Source organism: Solanum stenotomum, chromosome 2 (genome assembly GCF_019186545.1).
Source record: "Solanum stenotomum isolate F172 chromosome 2, ASM1918654v1, whole genome shotgun sequence".
Taxonomy (NCBI): Eukaryota; Viridiplantae; Streptophyta; class Magnoliopsida; order Solanales; family Solanaceae; genus Solanum; species Solanum stenotomum.
Window position 1 is genome coordinate 27229259 of NC_064283.1, and position 23520 is coordinate 27252778.

The 23520-nt window shown below is 35.2% G+C and overlaps 1 pseudogene; it reads left to right on the forward strand.

Annotated features, from left to right (window-relative positions):
- LOC125855865 (6,7,8-trihydroxycoumarin synthase-like) overlaps window positions 1–23520 on the forward strand; it is a 62956-nt pseudogene that overhangs the window by 1578 nt on the left and 37858 nt on the right.

Here is a 23520-nt window from a genome sequence, read left to right on the forward strand (position 1 = left end):
CCATTATCTCCGATCGTGGTACCAAATTCTCTTCTCAGTTTTGGAAATCTTTCTAAAAAGGTCTTGGTACTCGTGTTAAGCTTAGTACAACCTTTCATCCAAAAACCGATGGGAAAGTAGAGCGTACTACCTAAACTTTGGAAGATATTTTGAGGGCATATGTAATTGACTTCAAGGGTAATTGGGATGATCACTTGCCTTTGATCGAGATTGCATACAACAATAGCTATAATTCAAGTAGTGGCATGGTTCCATTTGAGGTTCTATATGGTAGGAGGTGTAAATCTCCTATAGGATGGTTTGAAGTGGGTGAAGTTGCCTTGATAGGTCCCTAGTTGGTACATGAGGCTATGGAGAAAGTTTGGCTTATTAGAGAACGGTTGAAAATGGCACAGAGTTGACAAAATCCTATGTTGATGTTCGAAGAAGTGATCTTGAATTTAATGTTAATGATTGGGTCTACTTGATAATTTCGCCCATGAAGGATGTAATGAGTATGAACTTGATTTGCCTAATGATTTGACATATGTTCATCCAGTTTTCCATGTTTCCCTGTTGAAGAAATGTGTTGGAGATTCGACATCTATAGTTTATAAGGTTTGGAAGTTAAGGAGAATCTTTCTTATGAAGAAGTCCGGTTGAGATTTTAGACCAGAAAGTCAAGAAGTTAAGAAAAAAAGAAGTTGCTTTCGTGAAGGTTCTTTGGAGGAATCAATTAGTTGAGGGTGCTACTTGGGAGGCTAAGGCCGATATGATATCCTATTATCCTTATCTTTTTCCCTCCGTCCCTACTCTAGCTTGAGGTATTTGTTTCCTCATGGATTACTCTTTTTGTGGCATGTGTCTTAGATATTCCCATTATTTCCTCATATATGCATGTTCATGAAAAGCTTAAATTTTGAGAAAATGAATTAGTTGATTGATTTCTTCAAGTTTATAGGAATTTGAGTATGAGTAGCATATAGACTTCATGATATGATATTTTGAACATGCTTTAGATTGAAGTTCATGTTTCCTCCTCGGATATGTGTATTTACGTGATTTCATGCATGTTGGGCTGTTAGATTTGAGTTCCTATCTCCTTATGATGTTTAAAACCTCATTCAAGGACGAATGTTCCCAAGGAGGACATATTGTAACACCTCAGATTTAAGAAAGACTAGAAAAGAGGTTGGTGGGGAACTCACAAGCTAAGAAATGGAACACGGAACCCTTCACGGAGCATTAGACGGGCCGTGAAGGGGACCACAATCCCTAAGGGATTTGTTGTAAGTTCCCCTAGAACTTCCTCGTAGGATTCCCTCCCACGGAAGACTAGACGTCCAACATAAAAGATGACAACTCATGGTGGGACTCGTGAAGACTACCCAAAAATTGCCAAGGCCAGTATTTCTCCCACGGAGGCCTAGACGGCCCGTAATGAGGTTTACAGGCCATGGTTGGGATCTTCAAGTGACCTACTAGGAAGGGGTCCCTTCCCTAAGTCACTGGTCAAGGACCAAGACAGCCATAATGACTCGTGGAGTCCTTAACGGGCCATGCAGGCCACCATAAAGTGACTACGTCAGTTTTAAGTCAGGGTCTTTTGGATCTTTCCAGATAGTTTTAATTCAATACCCGCATTTTTCCCTTAACCCAAAGCCTTTTATAAAGGGTTTTAACCCTTAAAACACCCAAATCAACTCATTCTCTCAAATTCTCATAAGAAGAGCAAGTTCATCCCCTCAAATATTTCTCTCTAGAAGTTGAAGAAGAAAGCTAGGGTTTCAAGATCATGTCTCCAAATCCCCCATTGATTTCAAGATTTTGGCATCAAGATATGATAGTCTTCATATATGGAGACCTCTCCTTCATAGATTTCCTAAAATTATCAAATTTACAAAGTTAGAAATCCCCAATTGAGACATTGCTTGGACTTCCGCTTCATTTATAAAACTCTATGTTTTGAACTTATCTTTTTAAATCTTTTGATTTCTATTATCTTTTACGATATATACTAAGTGGTGTGTATGGGGTCTCTCGGGGTCTTATACGCGATGTTACATCTAGGGTCTACCTTAGGTCTTGACAATAGTGACAGCAGGATATGTAAGAACACTGATTGTAGTAATACATGGTATTTTAAAATAAATATTTTTATGAGATGAAAATTGATCTTTCTATATGTCAAGCTATCTCACAATAATTGGGGTACTCAATGAAATCACTTTAAAACCTTTTAACTCCTTCAATGATTTTAATTTCATTCAACCTTCATTGTCTAGGTATACATAACGATCATTCATTATACATATTTAAGTATTTATCTATTGCTAGACTGAAAGAAACCTCATTGGATCCACCATAGGAGAAAATATATCCATTTTATAGTGTTAGAACTCTTCTGAATTGTCACACCCCGAACTAGGGGAGGCGTGACTGGCACTCGACACCTTTTGCAATTGAGTTAGCCACTGAAACATACCAACTGACTCAACTGAGGGCCTCGAAGGACAGGCGACATAACATCTAAAATATTAAACCTGCACCATTAGGGTCATAACCTGAATAACAACTCATATAGACAAAGGTAGACAAGCCAAAAATAATACAGTACTAGCTGGCCGACGAGGCCGCAATTGCAGACATACACACCTAGATACATATCTATACATGCCAAGCCTATGTCGCTGGAAACTGGAAGCTGCAGAAAGAAACCCAGAATACTGTGTCCACAATAGCCTCTATGAGTGTCATAAGCACTGGTCGAGACAAGGCCTCGACTATACCCAAATTGTAAGGCAAAAGTAAACATCCTATGGAAGCTCCAAGAAGAGGTGGAGCTTACCGACTCACAGCTGAACCGCAAATCCTAGTGGAGAAGTCAATCAGAAACCCTAACTGGACCTGCACGCATGAAAAAAAGATGCAGCGTCCCTAGGAAATGGGACGTCACTACAGATAAAAATGTACTGGTATGTAAGGCAAAAAAAAGGAGAATCATAAATAGTTGCTATAAATTTGGTAATAAAGATACCAACTGAACCAGAAACTCTAATAGCCTCCATGACTGACATCCAACCATATATAAATTAAATATGCATGGTATGCTCGCATAATCGTTTGTCGTGAATACATATATATAGATTCAAATGCATGTCATACCCAATCAAGTGCTAGCAATGGTGGTGCCTTTCGGTAGCGAACCGGCATCATATTTGCCAACTTGTGGCCATCGGTGTCTCATACGTATAAATATGGACAATAGGCCCCATACCTCCCGATTATAGCTCAGGAGTAGATTGCATTGCATGTCATGTCATGGATTTATAACACCTATAAGTTATTGTTGTCATGTTGTCAATCTTGGCCCATTTGTACTCATGTCCTCGTGATCTCGTGATCACTTTCGTATCGCATGTAAATGTCTCGTAAAACCATATATACTTGTAGATTAAACTGGAACACTTAAATAAGATTTAGAAAGGTAACTTAAACCTGAGGATGTTCATAAAGAGCTTAAAGTCCTTAAGTTAGTATCTATATATGTTCCTTATTGGTTTGTCAAGAAAGTATTTCAGAAAAACACGTCATTTAGTAATTTAAACATACGATTTACATTTAAGAGTTTTGGGGATCAACTTATTAATTTAAAGTTTTCAAAAATATAAATTAGCAAGGAAGAAGGAATGCTTTCAAATTCTTATTGTTCATCCCTAATCTTTTTAAGTTACTACACCTAATGAAGAAAAAGAATTTGTACACATGGACCTGTAGTCAAGAGAATCAACAAAATGACATAAAGACACCGAATACCCTATCTAACCGAACGAGTGAAATAGCAACATAATGGAGTAAAACAAATACGCCAGCTGCAATCTCAATGCCTTTCACAAAAGGTCTTTCTAGCAATAGAGTAGCGAAACAATACGATTTAGGATTCCAAAATTCATGCTCAAAGGAAGTACAATGCTTAGTCTTTACATACCTCAATTCATGGTCTTGTTGTATCAATATGAATTGAACCCCTTCCTTACAGTATGTAATCCATAGAAAATCATGTCACACAACCATTATAGGCAGAATATTAATACGCCAGGGTCAAAGTAGTAATTTAGTGCTTACTAGCAGAGTGATTAGCTCCCCAGACCCTTTTTAAATGTATGCTTCACTACCTTTTCTTCTCCAAATTACAACCCCAAATTAATGACATAACATACATTTTTGCAGCAACTATTAACAAGTAGAGGCCTAGGCAATAGTCAATAATAAATACTCGGCGTATCGCCACACTCCTCTTCTCCAACCCCAAATTAACCGCAACCAAATCTCAACAACGAGTCTTCAAACCATTAAAGCCAGAAAAATATATGTAATACCATCCTATAATTGTTCGATATAACCATAATAACTCGAACTCACCGCTTCCGATCACCATCATGTGAGTTTGTCAAATAGTTACATTTGGAATCATGTCTTTCTCTTCATAAGCAATAAGAGGTTAAAAGGGCAGAAACTTAACTTAAACTTAATGGATCTTATAGTATTTTAGCATGTCTTGTCAATAATAAATAATCTCCTTAAAAACAAGTCGTTGAACCAAGAAGAAACCATTTGAAAATTTCAATGCCATAATAGTGTTACACTTATTTATCTTACAACTAATTACCCATCTATACTTCTTCTTCTCTTCCAGACTCATATCAACAACAACCACACACAAACAAATCATTTCCCATAATTCCAGCAATAACAACATCAGATAATACTTCAAAAACAGCCCAACATCACATAACTATTCAAATACGATTTTCAGCCGTCTATCATGTTCTTGCTTATATAGCATAGCTATAAGTTGGACTCACTCAATAAAATGAAGGGTGAGAATTATTACCCCCCAAAAGCAGCAACATAACCTAAAAACGAGACTCATTCACTATGAAGAATCCTTCAAATCACAACCAACAAGGAGGAAAGAAGTAACACAATCTCTATGAACGTTCCGAGGGTGAAACCACGTTGGAATCTTGTAGATATTTGCTTGGATGATTGGGTAACCTTTAGAGAGGATTTAGGACTATTTTTTTTTCTTATTTTGGTTGAAATAGATGAGATAAAATGAAGGAGAAATCAGATCTTATAAAGCTAAACTGACATATGAGGTAGGGGCCAACCTTCGCGTGCCTGCTTGTGCAGTCTCACTAATAATGAAATATCTCTTAATTCTGAAGTCGAATGGACAAATGGTTTAGTGCGTTAGAAAGTAGACTCATAGACCTTCGATTTCGTATATTGGGGTTCATCTAAAGCTTTATATATTGGGAGAAAAACTCTGAGACATTTAACTCAACAAAGAAACTTACTCTAAGTTTTACCGACTTTTTATTTCCCAACTTGCTTGACTTCAAAACTTTACTTACGATTATCAGGCGATTATATCACCTTATGAAACATCCTTCTTAGCATATAAGACACTCTTTTCCTTACCCCAGGTACTGGAAAACTTGAACTTTCCAAACGGGCGGGGTGTTAGAAGAGACATTCTTTAACTCGAACTTGTTTAAGGGCATCCTTGACCCATAATATTAGTCTAATTCTTTTATTTAATCACCCCCTTTGCAATCTTATTCTTGTGACGTGATACACCAAGTCATATAAGCCTCATACAGTCATATGAAATGATACACATATTATGCAAAAGAACCATGGGTTCTCACTTTCTCCCCTCTTTAAGAACATTCGTCCGCGAATGGATTCAAACAATCTCTTGGTTGCATTCTTTGCTGCTACTGCGCTATTTTCAAGGCTATATTTGTTACGTCCACAAATCTTAAATCCAGTTTGGAAAATCTAATTACAAGTCTTAGTATATCTAGCTCACGACTGGCCATATAAACTGCATTTTTTAGGTATTTAAAATCCAATTAAGTTGCGTACAGGAATAATTGTCAATTATTGAAATGCAACTCAGCTTAAGTCGTGAATAGTTAGGGGTACTTCTTCCTTATTTCCTCCTCGACTTCTTAAGTTATTTCCTCAACGTTGTTATTCCGCCGTAACACTTTAACAGAAACCACTTCTTTAGTCTAAATCTTTCTTACATGCCAATCCAGCGTAGCCCCTAACACTTTAGCATGAGACAAGTCAGTATAGACAAGAATATCCTCAACGGGCATAATTCAAAGCATTTTCGATGCACTTTTATAAACTAGATACTTGGAACACTAGATGGACCTCTTTTAATTCTGAAGGCATATCAAACTCATATGCCACCCTGTCAATCCTCCAATAATCTTATATGGCCTTCCATACCTTGGACTCGACTTAACTCGACTTCCCATTCTTGAAAAATCACATGATACCCTTCCTAGGTAATACTTTCAAAAAAACACAAACTTCTACATCAAACTGTAAGTCTCACACTCAAGCCTGAGAACTAAAATTTAACGGTCTTCTCTCAGTAGTCGACATTGGAATAACAAGGATTCCACAAATCCATGCCCATATCAATAACAAAGTCAAGCATCTCTAGCTCTATCACGTCTACAAATTTCTGATGACCAATAATCTGTACTGTAAAGCCTCGATAAATCCTCTTGAGCATAAAAGAAACACAAAGCACGATTTAGATTTCATACGTACGTATAACTCAGCACTATATCACGATCTATAATTAAAAGAAATGTAACCAATCCTAAATGCCCTATAGCCTCTTGATTATAAGTGTGGTGCACAACATACCCATAAACAAGAATCTACAAGACACGACTTGTGGACTCCTTGGGACACAACCTGCTCTGATACCAAGTTTGTCACGCCTCGAACTAGGGGAGGCGTGATTGGCACTCGACACCTTATGCAATCGAGTTAGCCACTGAAACATACCAATTAACTCAACTAAAATCCTCGAAGGCCGGGCAACATAACATCTAAAATATTAAACCTGGACCATTAGGGTCATAACCTAAATAACAACTCATATAGAAAGAGGTAGACAAGCCAAAAATAATACAGTACTACATGGCCGATGAGGTTGCAATTGAGGACACACACACCTACACACATATCTATACATGCCAAGCCTATGTGGCTGGAAACTAGAAGCAGCCGAAAGAAACCCAGAATATTATGTCCACAATAGCCTCTATGAGTGTCATAACCACTGGTCAAGACAAGGCCTCGACTATACCCAAACTGTAAGGCAAAAGTAAATATCCAATGGAAGCTCCAGGAAGAGGTGGAGCCTACTAACTCACAGCTGAACCCCAAATCCTAATGGAGGGGTCAATCAGAATCCCTACCTACGCGTGCACACATGACACAAAGATGCAGTGTCCCCAGGCAATGGGACGTCACTACAGATAAAAATGTGCTGGTATGTAAGGCCAAAAAAAAAAAGAATCATAAATAGTTGCTATAAAACGGGTAATAAAGATACCACCTAAAACAGAAACTCTGATGGCCTCCATGGCTGACATCCTACCATATATAAATTAAATATGCATAGTATGCTCGCATAATTGTATGTCGTGAATACATATACATAGATGCAAATTCATGTCATACCCAACCAAGTGCTAGCAATGGTGGTGCCTTCCGTTAGCGAACCGGCATCATATTCGCCAACTTGTAGCCATCTGTGTCTCATACATATAAATATGGACAATAGGCCCCATACCTCCCGATTATAGCTCTGGAGTAGAATGCATTGCATGTTATGTCATGGATTTATAACACCTATAAGTTATTGTTGTCATGTTGTCAATCTTGGCCCGTTTGTACTCATGTCCTCATGATCTCGTAATCACTTTTGTATCACATGTAAATGTCTCGTAGAACCTTATACTTGTAAATTAAACTAGAACACTTAAATAAGATTTAGAAAGGTAACTTAAACATGAGGATGCTCATAAAGAACTTAAAGTCCTTAATTTAGTATCTATATATGTTCCTTATTGGTTTGTCAAAGAAAGTATTTCAGAAAAACACGTCATTTAGTAGTTTAAATAGACTATATACATTTAAGAGTTTTGGGTATCAACATATTAATTTAAAGTTTGGAGGAATGATTTCAAATTCATATTGTTCATCCCTAATCTTTTCAAGTTACTACACCTAATGAAGAATAAAAATATGTACATATGGACCTATAGTCAAGAGAATCAACAAAATGACATAAAGATGCCGAATATCCTATCTAACTGAACGAGTGAAATAGCAACATAATGGAGTCACAAAAATACGCCAGCTGCAATCTCAATGCCTTGCACAAAAGGTCTTTCTAGCTATAGAGTAGTAAAACAATATTTGATGATTTAGGATTCCAAAATTCGTGCTCAAAGGAAGTACAAGGCTTATCCATAACATATCTTAATTCGCAGTCTTGTTGTATCAATATTGATTGTGCCCCTTCCTTACAATATGTAATCTATAGAAAATCATGTCACACAACCATTATAGGCAGAATATTAACACGTCAGGGTCATAGTAGTAATTTAGTGCTTACTAGCAGAGTGATTAGCTCGCCAGACCCTTTTCAAATGTATGCTTCATAACCTTTTCTTCTCCAAATTACAACCCCAAATTAATGACATAACATACATTTTTGCTGCAAGTATTAACAAGTGGAGGCCTACGCAATAGTCAACAACAACCAAGTAGAGTATACCTGCACAATAATAAATACTCGGCGTATCGCCACACTCCTCTTTTCCAACACCAAAATAACCGCAACCAAATCCCAACCCCGAGTCTTCAAACCATTAAAGCCAGAAAAAATATATGTAATAACATCCTATAATTGTTCAATATAACCATAATAACTCGAACTCACTGCTTCCGATCACCATTATGTGAGTTCATCCCATAGTTACATTTGGAATGATGTCTTTCTCTTCATAAACAACAAGAGGTTAAAATGGGAGAAACTTAACTTAAACTTGATGGAGCTTATAGTATTTTAGAACAACCGTTACACTTATTTATCTTACAATTAATTACCCATCTATATTTCTTCTTCTCTTTCAGACTCATATCAACAACAACCACACACAAACAAATCATTTCCCAAAATTCCAGCAACAACAACATCAGATAATACTTCAAAAACAGCCCAACATCACATAACTATTCAAATACGATTTTTCAGTCGTCTATCATGTTCTTGCTTATATAGAATAGGTATAAGTTGGACTCACTCAATAAAATGAAGGGTGAGAATTATTACCTCCAAATAGAAGCAACATAACCTAAAAAAGAGACTCATTCACCATGAAGTATCCTCAAATCACAACTAACAAGGAGGAAAGAAGTAACACAATCTCTATGAATGTTCCGAGGGGAAACCACGTTGAAATTTTGTAGATCTTTGATTGGATGATAGGGTACCCTTTAGAGAGGATTTAGGACTGTTTTATTCTTATTTTGGTTGAAATAGATGAGATAAAACGAAGGAGAAATCAGATCTTATAAAGCTAAACCGACATATGAGCTAGGGGCCCACCTTCACGTGCTTGCTTGTGCAGTCTCACTACAATCTGAATATCTCTCAGTTCTGAAGTTGTATGGATAAATGGTTTAGTGTGTCGGAAAGCAGACTCGTAGACCTTAGATTTCGTATATTGGGGTTCTTCTAAAGCTTTATATATTGGGAGAAAATCTCTGAGACATTTAACCCAAATTTTAGAAAATTTATCAAAGAAACTTACTCTAACTTTTGCTGACTTTTCAATTCCCAACTTGCATGACTTCAAAACATAACTTACGATCATTAGGCGACTATAGTTACTTATAAAACATCCTTCTTAGAATATAAGACACTCTTTGACTTACCCCAGGTACTGGAAAACTTGAACTTTCCGAACGGGCGGGGTGTTAGAAGAGACATTCTTTAACTCGAACTTGTTTAAGGGCATCTTTGACCCATAATGTTAGTCTAATTCTTTTATCTTACCACCCCCTTTGCAATCTTATTCTCGTGACATGATATAACAAGTCATATAAGCCTCATACAGTCATGCAATAATACACATATTATGCAAAAGAACCACGAGGTCTCACATGAATAACCTTTATGCCCTAATGAACAAGCCACACTTGATGTTATACTTTTCGTACAATAGTTCATTTATACACCACTGACATTATACCTTGATTATGGACTATAACTCCAAAACATCACCTTTTCAAGTGAAATACAATATAGTTGAATTGCAAATTTTATTTGGCCAATTATCTATCCACAATATTTGACAAATTAAAACTTAAGATATTCATTGTCATTTGTAATGTTGAGCGCTATATTGTATGGAAAGATACCATCAACAGTTATTTGATATTGGTTTCAATATGACGTAACTTAACAAAATATCTTTATTTTTCATCATTTTCAACTACATGAATCTTTGTGAATGTTATATGAACTATTATGTTGTGGTGAACTTTTCAAAGCACTTGCCTCATTATTTGACAATCTAGATCATTTGATCATCTCCTTCTTCAAAGAATTTTATATTTAAAATTGATGGTCTATCACGCTTCTAGTGTGCCATGAACTCTGTCCTTCATGAACATTTCATTGGAGCATTTTCAACTGAATTACAACATAGAGTCAAAAAAATATATGACAATTAATTTGCAAAAAATTGCAAATGAAATATCTTTTGAACTTCAAGTTTATATTTTCTACGAGGATCTAGATAATTTATGCACACATACTTTTTTGGTTGCAATCATCTTTCCCCTAATGATAGAAAATATAACATTTACCCCCAATCAAATTTGGGAACCCATATTTGTGTGTTGTGGTGGAGCAATTGAATCATAACCGCACATTTAATTTTTTTAGATGAGAATTATTTGATTTCTAACCTTAAACCAATTGTGAAAGGGAAACCTTGTTGGCTTGATGTGTACAAGTATTTCTATATGTTATAGAAATTCATCTCACACCAAATTCCTTTAGGAGATTTGTTCTCTTAAAAAATAATTTAGTTATAGTTGTAGGCACACAATTTCTGCTAAATCAATCAAGATTATATTAATCATAATTTTATTTTTCTTCATTAAAGCAATACACACGTGCAAAACACGTATAAACATTTTTCCCTTCATTAAAACACTCTACAATTGACAAAATTGTCATTTATTATTTTCCTCAAATTAATATTTAGCTATCTTTATAATATTTGAAATTAAGAAGTCCTAAAATATATGGTAAGAGGTAATAGAATAACTAATAATTAAGAAGTTTTATAATACATGGTAAGAGGAAAATATATTTTAAAAATTAAGAAATTCAAAAATATATGATAAGAGGAAAATATATGGTCAAAGTTCTAAAAGTAAATAAAATTTGTCATTAGTTTTGGGCAATAAAACTTCTACTAATGTAGGAGTGGTAGGACTCCTTTTTGGTTTTAACTAATGCAAATCATAGTTTGGATTCATTTAAATTTTTGTGTCCATTAATTTCCACTAATCAACCATGAGTTTGAATATTTTCCAACTCAAATTAATAGCGTAACATCCATTTGATAAACATCAATACTCCTCTATTTGCTAGCTATATTTCTGGATGATTGAAATAATATATGAAGGGAAAAGAACAGTTATATCATTCTTTCAAGAGAGGCAGTAAACAATTCATGCTTTTGTAAAAGGACCAAAAATAGCACAATTAACAGATAGTCATATGGAGTTGAATCTATCAAAACTACACAAAAACTCCAATCGAATTAAAGGAGAATTGGAGGTCATATGCGGAAAACTCATCCCCAAGTCCATGACTCCCATCCTACTGCCTGTATAACTTCTTACGGTCCTTAGAAAGGACTCGTAGAACACGTCTCAGTGCCAAGAATAAAAAATTTCCATTTTCTTTTCACATTCCAATTTCCGAGTTGTTATAAATAATATGAAATCTAAAATATATACTAAATTGGATGTTTTAAGAAGAAGAAAAAGAATAGAAAACATAATAATTTTATAGTTTAAAAATGTGAGGAAACCTCTCTCTTTAAAGACAAAAAGGGTAGTATGAACAGGTGGTTATTATGCTTTATCAGAAAAGCCAAAACCCTTCAGAAAAGTCATAACCCTGTGAAAAGATTACAACTCATTGGAAAAGTCATAATTTTTTGGAAAAGTCACATCCTTTCGAAAAGTCACAACTCTTTTAAAAAGATACAATCCTTCGATGTGAAAAGATATATTCTTTTAATATATTTGATAATATAAATAAATGTAATATAACATAAAATATAAAATATATACTAAATTAGGTGTTCTAAGTTATATATATATATATATATATATACATACTATTAATTAATGTGATATACACGTGTAAAATGAGTAAACTTAACTAATATTATCTAAATCTCAAATTCATGATGATAATTTAGCCTTTAATAATAAATTCACACGACCATGTTTGGATGAGGTTGACCAACAAAGTCACACGACCATGTTTGGATGATGTTGACCAACTTTTTATTTATTTCTTATTTGACCCTTGTAGCTTTTTTTACCTTATAAATAAGCTCCTTTGGAGGTATCTCTTCTGGTCATTGCATTGCTCATACACTTCACGCAACACTCTAAGCTATTGTTCCTTTCAAGGGAGAGTAGAAATCCCTTGAAAGATCTTCAAGATGGGTAGAAAAATAGAGATGAAGAAAATATAAGAAGTGATGAAATGTCAAGTCACATTTTCTAATTGACGTAGTAGTTTACTGAAGAAGGCGGCAGAGATTGCAATTTGTTGTGATGTGGACATGTTGTTTGTCGCATTCTCGATAAGCATCTCCCGAGTGTTAGAGTAAAAGAGGATGTAGGTAGACCAATTTAGAGATGATGGAATAGGTCTATAGCTTTCGAGTGCAGGTTTAGACCTAAGAGGGAGATGACAAGATGAGAAATCAAGCCAAGTGTTTGAGAGTAAGATAGTAATTAGTTCCAAAGAGTATGGGAGATATCCTTTCAGAGGTCCTTTTAGTGATAGAGTGATGTTAGAAAAAAGAGGATGAGGTTTTACTATGAGAAATAGTTAAATGAGAGCCTTTAGTTTGTATCGAAGGAGTTCGTTAGTAGGAGTCCATGGAGTTGTTAGAGTACTAAGCTTGAATGTGGTGTTGTTAAACATTATGTGGTTCTTGATATGAGCCTTATATGGTGGTAAAGAGAAATAGTTTGGGATATGATTCCCTATAGAGAGGAATACCCAAACCTAAGGATTTGAGTTAAGCTTGAATATAGCGAAAGAGTACCATTAGACTCAGACCTTGGTAAGAGTAACCCTATTCCATACCCAGTCCAGTCGTCATTCGAGGATGAATGATCCCAAGGAGGAGATACAGTAACACCCAAAAAAATTGAACTAAGACTCGAACCGTTCTTCATATTGAGTGAGATATTTACCAACGAATTAAAAATTTTCTAAGTGTTAAGGTCACTATATGTAGCACCTTGAGTTCCAAGAAGAACTAGAGATAATTCATTAAAGTCATTCCTAAGCTCTTCTATGTTTTAAGTCAACTTCAAACGACCATAACTCTCAGTACGGGATGAGTTAGGTGGGCTACAAGGTATCCAATGAACGGTCTTTGAATTACTTTCCATCACCACCGAGTTTGCTAAGTTTAGAGTTCGTATGAGTGAGGTATGCCCGTGCCCTTTTGAAGTCAGGCTCTCCAAATAAGGAAAGTTACCCAAAAATAGTAAGGGGTATTTTGGTCTTTTCCTTACCCAATCAGATTTAATTCATTTTTAGTAAGGTTTTACGGGTCTAATCCTATTAGGTTCAGTTTTATAATCCTAATATATGCCTAGGGTTTTAGGTGAGAGTTCAAGAAGAGAAAAGAAGAGGGAAAAGGAGAAAAGAGTAGCAGATCAAGCATTCGTCGAGATTCTTGCGTGTTGTTGCGGATTTTCGCCATGGGTTTAATCCCTAAGAGGTATGTAAGCTTCCATAGTGTTGGATTTGTTCACCCACATGTCAATCATGTTATTTTCAGCGAAATTTCATTCTTAAAGTTGAAAGATTAGAGTTCTTGATAGGTATTCTTGATGTTCATTCTAAATCTTGTTTTGTGAGGGTTTTGATGATTTCTTGAGATTAAAGGGAGTGTTTTGAGGGTTGTATTGAGTATATTAGAGTGTAATTATGTTAAGTAATCAAATCCAAGTGAGTGGGGAAGAAACCGTTCGGTTCTAGGTGAATTAGGGTGAGAAAATGAGCAAATAAATTCGTCGGGTTTCCTGGGTTCGGGCATGGCGCGTCGCGCCAGCCAGTGCGCCCCAAACCCTCCTTTGAAGTTTAGGGGCTGGTGCCCCATGCCACTCAGTGTGTCAGGGTCACCTGCCCTATCCAGTTTGTTGTCGGTTGCTCTGTTTGAGTTAGTTTATAGTGCACCTTCACTCCCTTTCGATTCTAACTACTCTAAGCTACTTCTAAACACCTAGAAATCATTCATAACATGATATTAACCTTGAATTCATAATTAAAATTCAAGGTAGAGTTAAGAGTTAAGTTTTGAGAGTTCATTCGAATATTTCGAGAAAGTCCCTTTGAGTCTTTTTGTGGAGTCTTCTACGATTTCTAGTAACTTGTTTCAAGACTCGAGCAAGTATGTATGAGAATGTATTCATGAGTCTACTTTATCATCATGATATCCTTCATATCATGAACCATAACTCTTGAATTCATAATTCACATTCAAGAGAGAGTACTTAAGAGTAGAGTTCAAGAAAGTCTTTGAGTTCAATTGTGAATCCTTTGAGCTCAACTATCGATTTGAACTAAGTTTTGAGGAAGTAAGTATGAGAATAAGAAGAGTCGTATACATGAGTTCCATGTTATTATTTAGACCCTCGAGTCGAGTCGTTCATGCCCATGAATTCCGTATGAACTTTATAAATTGAGCACCTTTGAGAGGAGTAGTATCTTTAAGTCCTAAGTCTTGAGTATTGAATTCATAATCCCCTGTGAGATTATATTTCTAATCCTGGGACTATTACATGTTACCCATGAAGTCCTTGAGTTGAATTTTTCATGCCCATAATTCCTCTTGAACCCTATAAGTCGAACAGTCTTGAGATGAGAAGTACTGTAGAGTCCTTGAGTTGAGTAGTTCATGCTCATAATTCTGCACGAACCCTCTGAGTTGAGCATTCTTGAAATGAGTAGTATCTTTGAAGTTCTTGAGCTCCAAGTATTGAGTTCTATCTATGGTTGTTGAAAACCTTGCATTGAGTTGTTCACGTCCATAATTCGGCATGAACCATATTTTTAAGAAGTCTTTTACAAACATTTTAACTTTGTTTTAAGACTTAAGCTTTGAGTTGAGTAAAGAGTAAGAATAAAGTTCATTTCTTCAAAGATTTACGGGAACTAAATATCCCAAGAGTTAAAATGTTTTTAAATTTGAACAAGAAAGGAAACATCAATTTTCAAGAGAGCCTTTGAGCTACTTTTTTGAGTAATTATCTCAAATTGTAGAAAGAGTTTTATTTTTAAAATATATGAGTTGAGTATATTTTGGGAGTAGTATTGAGCACCGATATGGAGACGCGAGTTCATAATAACTCAAGTCTCCATAAACCATGTAGCCATCATAAGGATCATACATTTTAGATGATTCCTTAGTGCTTTATAGCATATACTAGTGGATCTACTTAGTTAAGGCATTCTATATGACGAAAAAGTATAGGACAGTTCTGGCAGTGTGGGCAAGACGGTGTATCATCACTTAGGCTCATAGTGGTAGTTGTCAGTTAGAGAAACTCCCACAAAGTTAAAATGTATTTTTATAGACACATTGAGTATTATTGTATGTTTCAATACATTGAATTATTATCTACAGTTTTACAGCTTTACGTATATATATATATATATTTAGCTTTCCATATATATTGCATCTTTTACTATTGCTTTATCTTTGAGTATCATGAGTTGAGTCTTTCGAGTTGAGTATATTGAGTTGAGTGTCTAAGTTGAGAACCTTATTACTAAGTTAAGTATCTTATCGTACTTATGAGTTGAGTAAGTTTGAGTAGTTTGAATATCCTTGAGTATTCCTTGAGTTGAGTTGAACCATGTTTCTTTGAGTTGAGATGAGTTGAGGGGAGGTAAGTATGTTTCTTTTTTTTTTATCAAGTTTCAAGCTTATGTTATGCTTTAGAATTCCCCTTAGATGCTCGTACATTCCATGTACTGAGCCATTTGGCCTACATCCTTTCTTAATGCAGATTTAGGTATTCGGGATCATCAACATGAGCTTCGTGGATACCACATGGAGTTCGAGTTAGCTATGGTGAGCCTCATTGATTTCGGAGGATTTCATTTACTTTTCAATTTTATCAAGATGTCGTGAGTTTTGTCCGGACTTCCATCTTTACCATTTAGAGGCTTCATAGATAGAAAGTAGAGTTTGAGAAGTCTGTTTCATTTATCTTATTAAATGTATTAAACACTTGAGTTGCCTATTGTTGCCTAGTTGAATACTTTATTTTTATTCAGAGTTATTCTTTTGAGTTAAAGCTTTGTATTTAAATTTGATGAATTTCATTTCAGTTTTAAAATTTGTATGCTTAAGTTAGTCTTTCGTTTGTAGTCAGCCAGGATGAGGGTTCACTTGGGGACCTGCAATGGTTCCTGAGTGTTGGCCACATTCAGGGTGTAGGCTCGGGTCGTGACAAAGATTTGGCTCGATTTTGAGAAGCATCATGATTTTAAAACTTGGCTCGAAGTTCAAGGGCTTTGAAATTTAAGACGTGGCTCGAATTTGATGAGCTTCATGAAATTTTTTTTAAACTCGTGCGTCGATGAACATTTAAACTTGAAGATTTAGCTAGAATTTGATGAACTTTATGACATGAATTTAAAGCTTATCCGTCAAAGAGTTTTGACATGAAAATTTTACTCGAATTTGATGAGCTTTGGAACTTGAAGATTCTGCTAAAACTTTGATGTACTTTATGACATGCATTTTAGGCTCATGCGTCGAGGAACATTTCGAATTGAAGATTTTTCTCAAATTTGATTAGCTTTGAGACTTGAAGATTCTGCTCGAATTTGAGAAACTTCATGACTTAAGAACTTAGCTGAATTTGATAAGCTTCATGAGATGCATTTTTTACTCGTGCGTCAAGGAGCATTTTATAGTTGAAGATTTTGCTCAAATTTGATGAGGCTTCCTGACTTGAAGAGTTAGCTTGAATTTTACGAGCTACACTAAATGAAGATTTAGCTCGTATTTGATGAGCTTTATGACAAAAAGGTTTAACTCGAATTGATGAGCTAGGAGTATTTTGATTTGAAGACTTAACTCAAATTGATGAGCTAGGAGTATTTTGATCTGAAGATTTAGCTCGAATTTGAGGAGATTGGGAGCTTACAAATTTAGCTTGAATATGATGAGTTTCATGAAATGCAATTTAGGCTCATGCGCCGAGGAGCATTTTGATTTGAAGACTTAAGTCGAATTTGAGGAGCTTTAGAACTTGAAAACTTAGGTCGAATTTGAGGAGCTTTAGAACTTGAAAACTTAGCTCGAATCTTATGAGCTTCATAACATGCATTTTAAGCTTGTGTGTCGATGAGCATTATGCTTGCAGTTTAGGCTCGTACGTCAAGGAGCATGTCAACTTACATAGACTCTTCAATTTCAATTTCGGATAAAAGTGTGTCCTCATCCTCAATGTCAATTAGATTTTCTTCATAAGGTTCGAAGTTGGACAACTCTTGATCTCCATTTCACTACAACATTTTAGGCTTTTAACCACACCTATAAAGTGTTGCCTAAACTAGCATAAAGTGTGGCCTTTGATCAAAGGTTACACTTTTTGAGTTTTGGCAACACTTTTTTGGGGTGGCCTAACGAAGTGTAACCTTTGACTTTAGGCCACACTTTTCAAGTGATGCCACACCAGCTACACTTCAAAAGTGTGGCCGATGAGGTACAAAGGCCACACTTTTTAACATCTCATTAGCAACACCTTTATTTAATAAGACTACACTTTCAAGTGTTGCCTTTGCTTTGTTATTGGCCACGCTTTAAAAGCATAGCCCTTTATACCTCTTCTACAACAACACTTCCAAATTGTGACATTTTCTTATGTACATGCTACAATTTATAATCAATAAACCACACAATTGACATCCCTATAGCCACACTTTCAAAGTGTGGAAACGCCGTCCAAAATTTTTATAGCCACAATTTTCAATTGGAAATAATAATTTTGGTTTGCACATATTCACTCACCACGTAATTATATATGAATGATCTCACCAAATAAGCTAACAAATATTCAAATATATATATTTGCAATAAACTGTGAAAAACATGTCTTGCACTACATATACTTAGAAATAATATTTTAAAGATCTGCAACAACAACAAATTCCACATAACCAAATGTATTCAAACATATCTCACAGTAGTTCAAAAACTCCTTATCATTCACGATCAATAGATCAAGTTTAATTGTGGTTGACATTTAAAATTTGATCACCCGCATTTACCTACACATTCAAAATGAAATTGAAAGTTAGAAAAAATGATGTGAGACACTGATCATGCTTAATCATCTTATGAAAGGTTTGGAAGAGGAACAACATTAATCATGATGGAAGAATCAATTTTGATAGACTAGTACATACAGTAAATATCAACATATGGCAGCTGGTTAAAACCAAGTACCCTAGAATGTAGAATATCACATCATAGTAGCTGAGAGAATCACCAATCTAGACAACTACAAGCTTATTATCTACCACCATTTAACTTTGTCCTTGGGGGATGCAGTAGTAAAATGAAGCTTGAAACTCTAACATGGTCATCAGTCCTTTCTATTAATTCTACTGCCAATTAATATGCCATCCTAGTCTTTTATTTGAACTTTTATATACAATTCTTCACACGTCTTTTGTCCTGTGCTCATAATTTCATCACATCAAGTGAAAAACAATTAAAATTCATTAAAAGGAATAATCTATTTATTTTCTTTCTTTTATTTATGTTAAATGTATAATTTATTACTTTAATACTTTGTCTTACAAAATTTTGCATAACTCATATTTGTACACACCACCACAATAGGCGATGCAAGGCTTGCATTGGCAAGGTGTTCAAAAATAAGTATCTCTATCTTGGAGCTTATGGAAACAGGTTTGTGCATTGGAACCCCCAATCTTGTGACTTCATTAAACCAATACTGATAGTGCTAGTTGGGGAAATCCCTTCTAAGAGTTCCTAAGGAATAAGTGTTAGGATATATACTGGAAATCTGATGTTTGCTCAAGCTGAGGTCATTTCAGACACAACACTGAGGTGGAGACAATTATGATTAAAGAAGCTCTAGTGTACTGTGTTGCTGAAAATTTTATGTATTGCATAATTAAGAATGAGTCTCATTTAATGAAAAATGTAAGAGAAGGTGTGTGGACCACACCCTTGAACATTAGTACAATAGTAGAAGAAACAAGGAATTTGATGGAGATTTAAGAACCCTGGTGCAACACCTATATAGAGAGGGAAATACATTTTCAGACTTATCTAGCAAATCTTATTATGAAGGAATCAGCAGCTTAGAATTCATATCTTTCTCCGAATTACCTAAGCAAGGTAAAATATTGCTTAATGTTGATGATATACAAGCTCCTAACATCAGGTTCAGCCTCAAAAAGATTGCAACTAGATCACAACAAATGAAGAAAACCACTACTCCAACACATGAATTTGAACATTGTTAGAAATGTAGAAGCAGCAACACAAATTATCATGTGTTCAAAAGAAGTGGCCTGATATCGTCTTAAATAGGTGTCATATTAAAGGTCAACAACATTCTTCCACCCTTTTTCACATTTCAAAGTTTAGAATTTAAGTTTCTTGTGAACATGAAATATAAATTCCTTTTCAAGTAATGAAGCATGCGTTGAGCCGGAAGAAATTTGATGAGTTTTCCCTTCTTACACCTCACGCACTGCTTGCATCAACATGTCAAGGAAGGATAAATCTGGCACACTCTGATATATCTTGAACATTGAATCCAGAGTTGTTTTGCACCAACTGACTAAAAATTGTTGCATTTCATCTCTGAGCTACCGTAGCATCTAAGTCGACCATGTTGCTCCTTTTCAAACACTGTCTTGAATGTATCTTCCCATGATTCCTTGGAATTTTGATGATTCAGAAGTACAGCCTATCAAAATGTTCTATCAACCATGCAACAAGATTAGAATGACCAACTATGACGGAGAAGCATGAATATATGTTTTCTAGTAAAATACAAATTGAAAATATACCTGCATTTACATTCCTGGTAACAAAAAATAAATGCTAGATTTTATTTATTTCTTGATACATGTTAGTAGTTAAATAGGTGTTAATACATTTTGTGGAATTGTCTGGTAGGTACAATCCTCAACAATGTGATAGAAACATATTTCAAAGTTTACTGAAAAATGGTTTATCCATAGCCCATAGGAACAAAAAACTATACTTGAAGAAAAGCTAAAATGAGATTTCACATTAACTTGCTCTAACAACAAATACTCTTCTTCCCCCATATTGAAAAATAACTCAAAACAAGGCACTGAACCTCAAACAAATGTTGCAAAATATTTTAGTGATCAATGGATTTAACTTCAACCTCAAACAAATGTTGCAAAATAACTCAAAGGCCTAAAATGTTGTAGTGTGTTAGAAATTGAACTTGAAGTGTCCTGAGGGGACTTAGATTGTACCTCAACATGGGGAGTAGGAGCTTCTGGATCAGACCTTTCAACTTCTGGAACATTTGTATCGGAGGAGGTGAGTCTTTCCTTACACGAAGGAGAATCAATGAACCAACTGTAACATTGATTAAGCTTATCCCAGCCGCAACTGTTGCGGTGTTCTCTGCTCCATCAGATGAGGTACATGTTATTCCAGAGATTATAGCACTTTCTACTATGTAAACTGCAGGCTGTTGCAACACTAGACAAGTAACTACTCTTACACCGAACCATAGGATCTTGGGCAACTCAAAGTCAGAGGTACTTGTATGGAAAACAGAACTCTTAGTGGCTATTATAGCATGTCTTTCATATGTATGCTACTAAGATCTCACTGTAAGTGACTATAATGAAATCCATTTAGCAAAACTAATAATCTAGTGCTATATGTGCTCCAGATTAGACTCTTTCGGTAAATAAAAGTATTAAATCTGGGAGAGAAGAACAAAATACTTACATGATCACTAACGAAATACATTTTGCAACTTTGTATCTAGAATAACTTCATATATTCCTTTAATCAGTTTTGCTTCAGCCTAATTCTTCCTTCATTTATGTTAGACAAACTATTGGTATTCTCTGGGATGCTGCCACTTAAAGTAAGTGAAAACAAAATCATATGTTGTCTGCACAGGCACTTAGAGTCTATTCAAAAACATAACTTATTAGCTCTTGTTCTCAATTACTTTGCCAAGTTGAACAAGATGTATTTGTATTTGATCATGTGCATAATTTGTCTCTTCATTGTAAGGATAAAACAACAATCTAATAGCAGACTAATATATATCACAACGTGAGAACATCAAATAGACCAAAAAAAGTTATGATACATGCAATACAAAAAGCCTTTGTTATGGCATATCATAGAAAAAATAAAACAAGAATAAACACCCAAAAGGTTTGAAAAAATAGTGAATGACATGAAACAAATGTATTTGAGCCTTTATCATGCTTCAGTATGCAATATAAAGGAAAGATGAAGACACGGAGTTCAAAACAGAACAACGAACGAGATTGCAGCATCTGCGAAAACGGAAAAACAGAACAACGAACCAAGAACTGGGATTCAAGATTGAAATAAAATACCAACCCATTATTTTGTTGTTTTCTCCTTCTATCTTAAAGGTCACATTACTGTTACCTTTTAAATCACTTTTTACTTTCTTAACTGATAAAGATTATATGGCAGATGAAAATATGATGGTTAAAATAACTTGCAATAATAGCAATTTTTAGTTATTTAAGATGTGGAAAGGTGCGTAGTTTTCATAAGTTGTTACTCTCAGAAAGGAAAGTGACTCTAAATTATACCGTAAACGGAAATGTCATTGACAGGGTATTTGAAAGGAAAAAGGAATCAGCTATCATACCATTGGGGCTAAGAATAAGGAAGCATCAGCAACTCGAGAAGTAATAATTACATTCGGTCTGAAATTTTGAAGACATTCAATAATAGGAGATGCTCCTAGATACACACTAACATCCTGCAGAAAAAAAAGGGAAAAAGGGTGCTACTATAATTCACCTTCATGATTCTTCCAAGAGTCAAAAAGGGCAGCAAACACCAGGGGGTCCGGGCATCCTTAAAATGTATGTAATAAGGATGCTTTTTTGACCCATTCTTTTTCCACTCATAAAATCTGAAGAAAATTGCATCACTGAGAACCATTGATATTGCAATTGAGACAAATTCTGCTATTCTGACAACAAATGAGAAACTTACATGAAAGATGCTTTGGCTTCTCCGAAATGTGCTCTGAGTTTATTTTTTTAAAATTGGTAAATAGGTGCTTTGATTTATAATAATTCTACTCAGATTTTCTTTTGTTTTTGGAAGGAAGCGAATTTTTGTAAGCTCCATTCACTGGAAGTTATTGATGGCATGACCTTTATCAAGAAAATCTCAATTTGACAAGTCAGCTTTGTGAAAAGAAACAGATAAAAGCAGATTGGACATAGAAATGGATACTCTGATATACTTGATAGCTGAAGAAAAAACCTACCCCTCAACTGCAACCAGGCACCTATTCTTTGGGATAAGGCGGCGAAATGAAGCCTTCTCCTTTATTGACTCAGACCAAGCATTAAACTGCAAATAACCATGGTCATAAAATATGTTATGTGTGGCCAAGACAACAAGATGCTTAATCCATATATAAGTAACACATTATGTGATCAAATCTAAGTGAGAAAATGTCATTATATTGTAAATGGTTATATCTCTATTCTTTTTCTATTTCTCTTCTCAAACTCACTCCCACCACCCCACAGGGACTAGAAGCAGATGAAGACATTGATGGAGTATTCAAACCATCACTCAGGCAGTAGTAGTTCAACAAAGTGATATATTAACTGATTCCACAGCTAAAATGAAAGTTACAAATTAGGAAAAATCACCACCTATCTCAGACAAATGAGTGATAACAGCTTTGTAGAGTGACGATGAGCTTCGTGGAGTGACAATTAGGAGCGACAAACGAGCGAGTCGACTCGAATATGAGTCGATCAAAAAACGAGTTAAATAAAAATAGATAAGTTACCCGACTCTACTAACATTTTAATTGGGTAAAAACGAGTTACCCAACAGATAATATAGGTACCCATATTATAATAGAAATCTTGTTAAAATCTTTCAAACAAAAAAAAAATAAAGTATTTTTATCACTTCTCTTCTCTCCACCCCTACCAGCCCCCACCTACCCCTCTATCCCAAAAAAATTACCACCCCATCCCCTACCCCTACAACCCCCCCCCCCACACACACC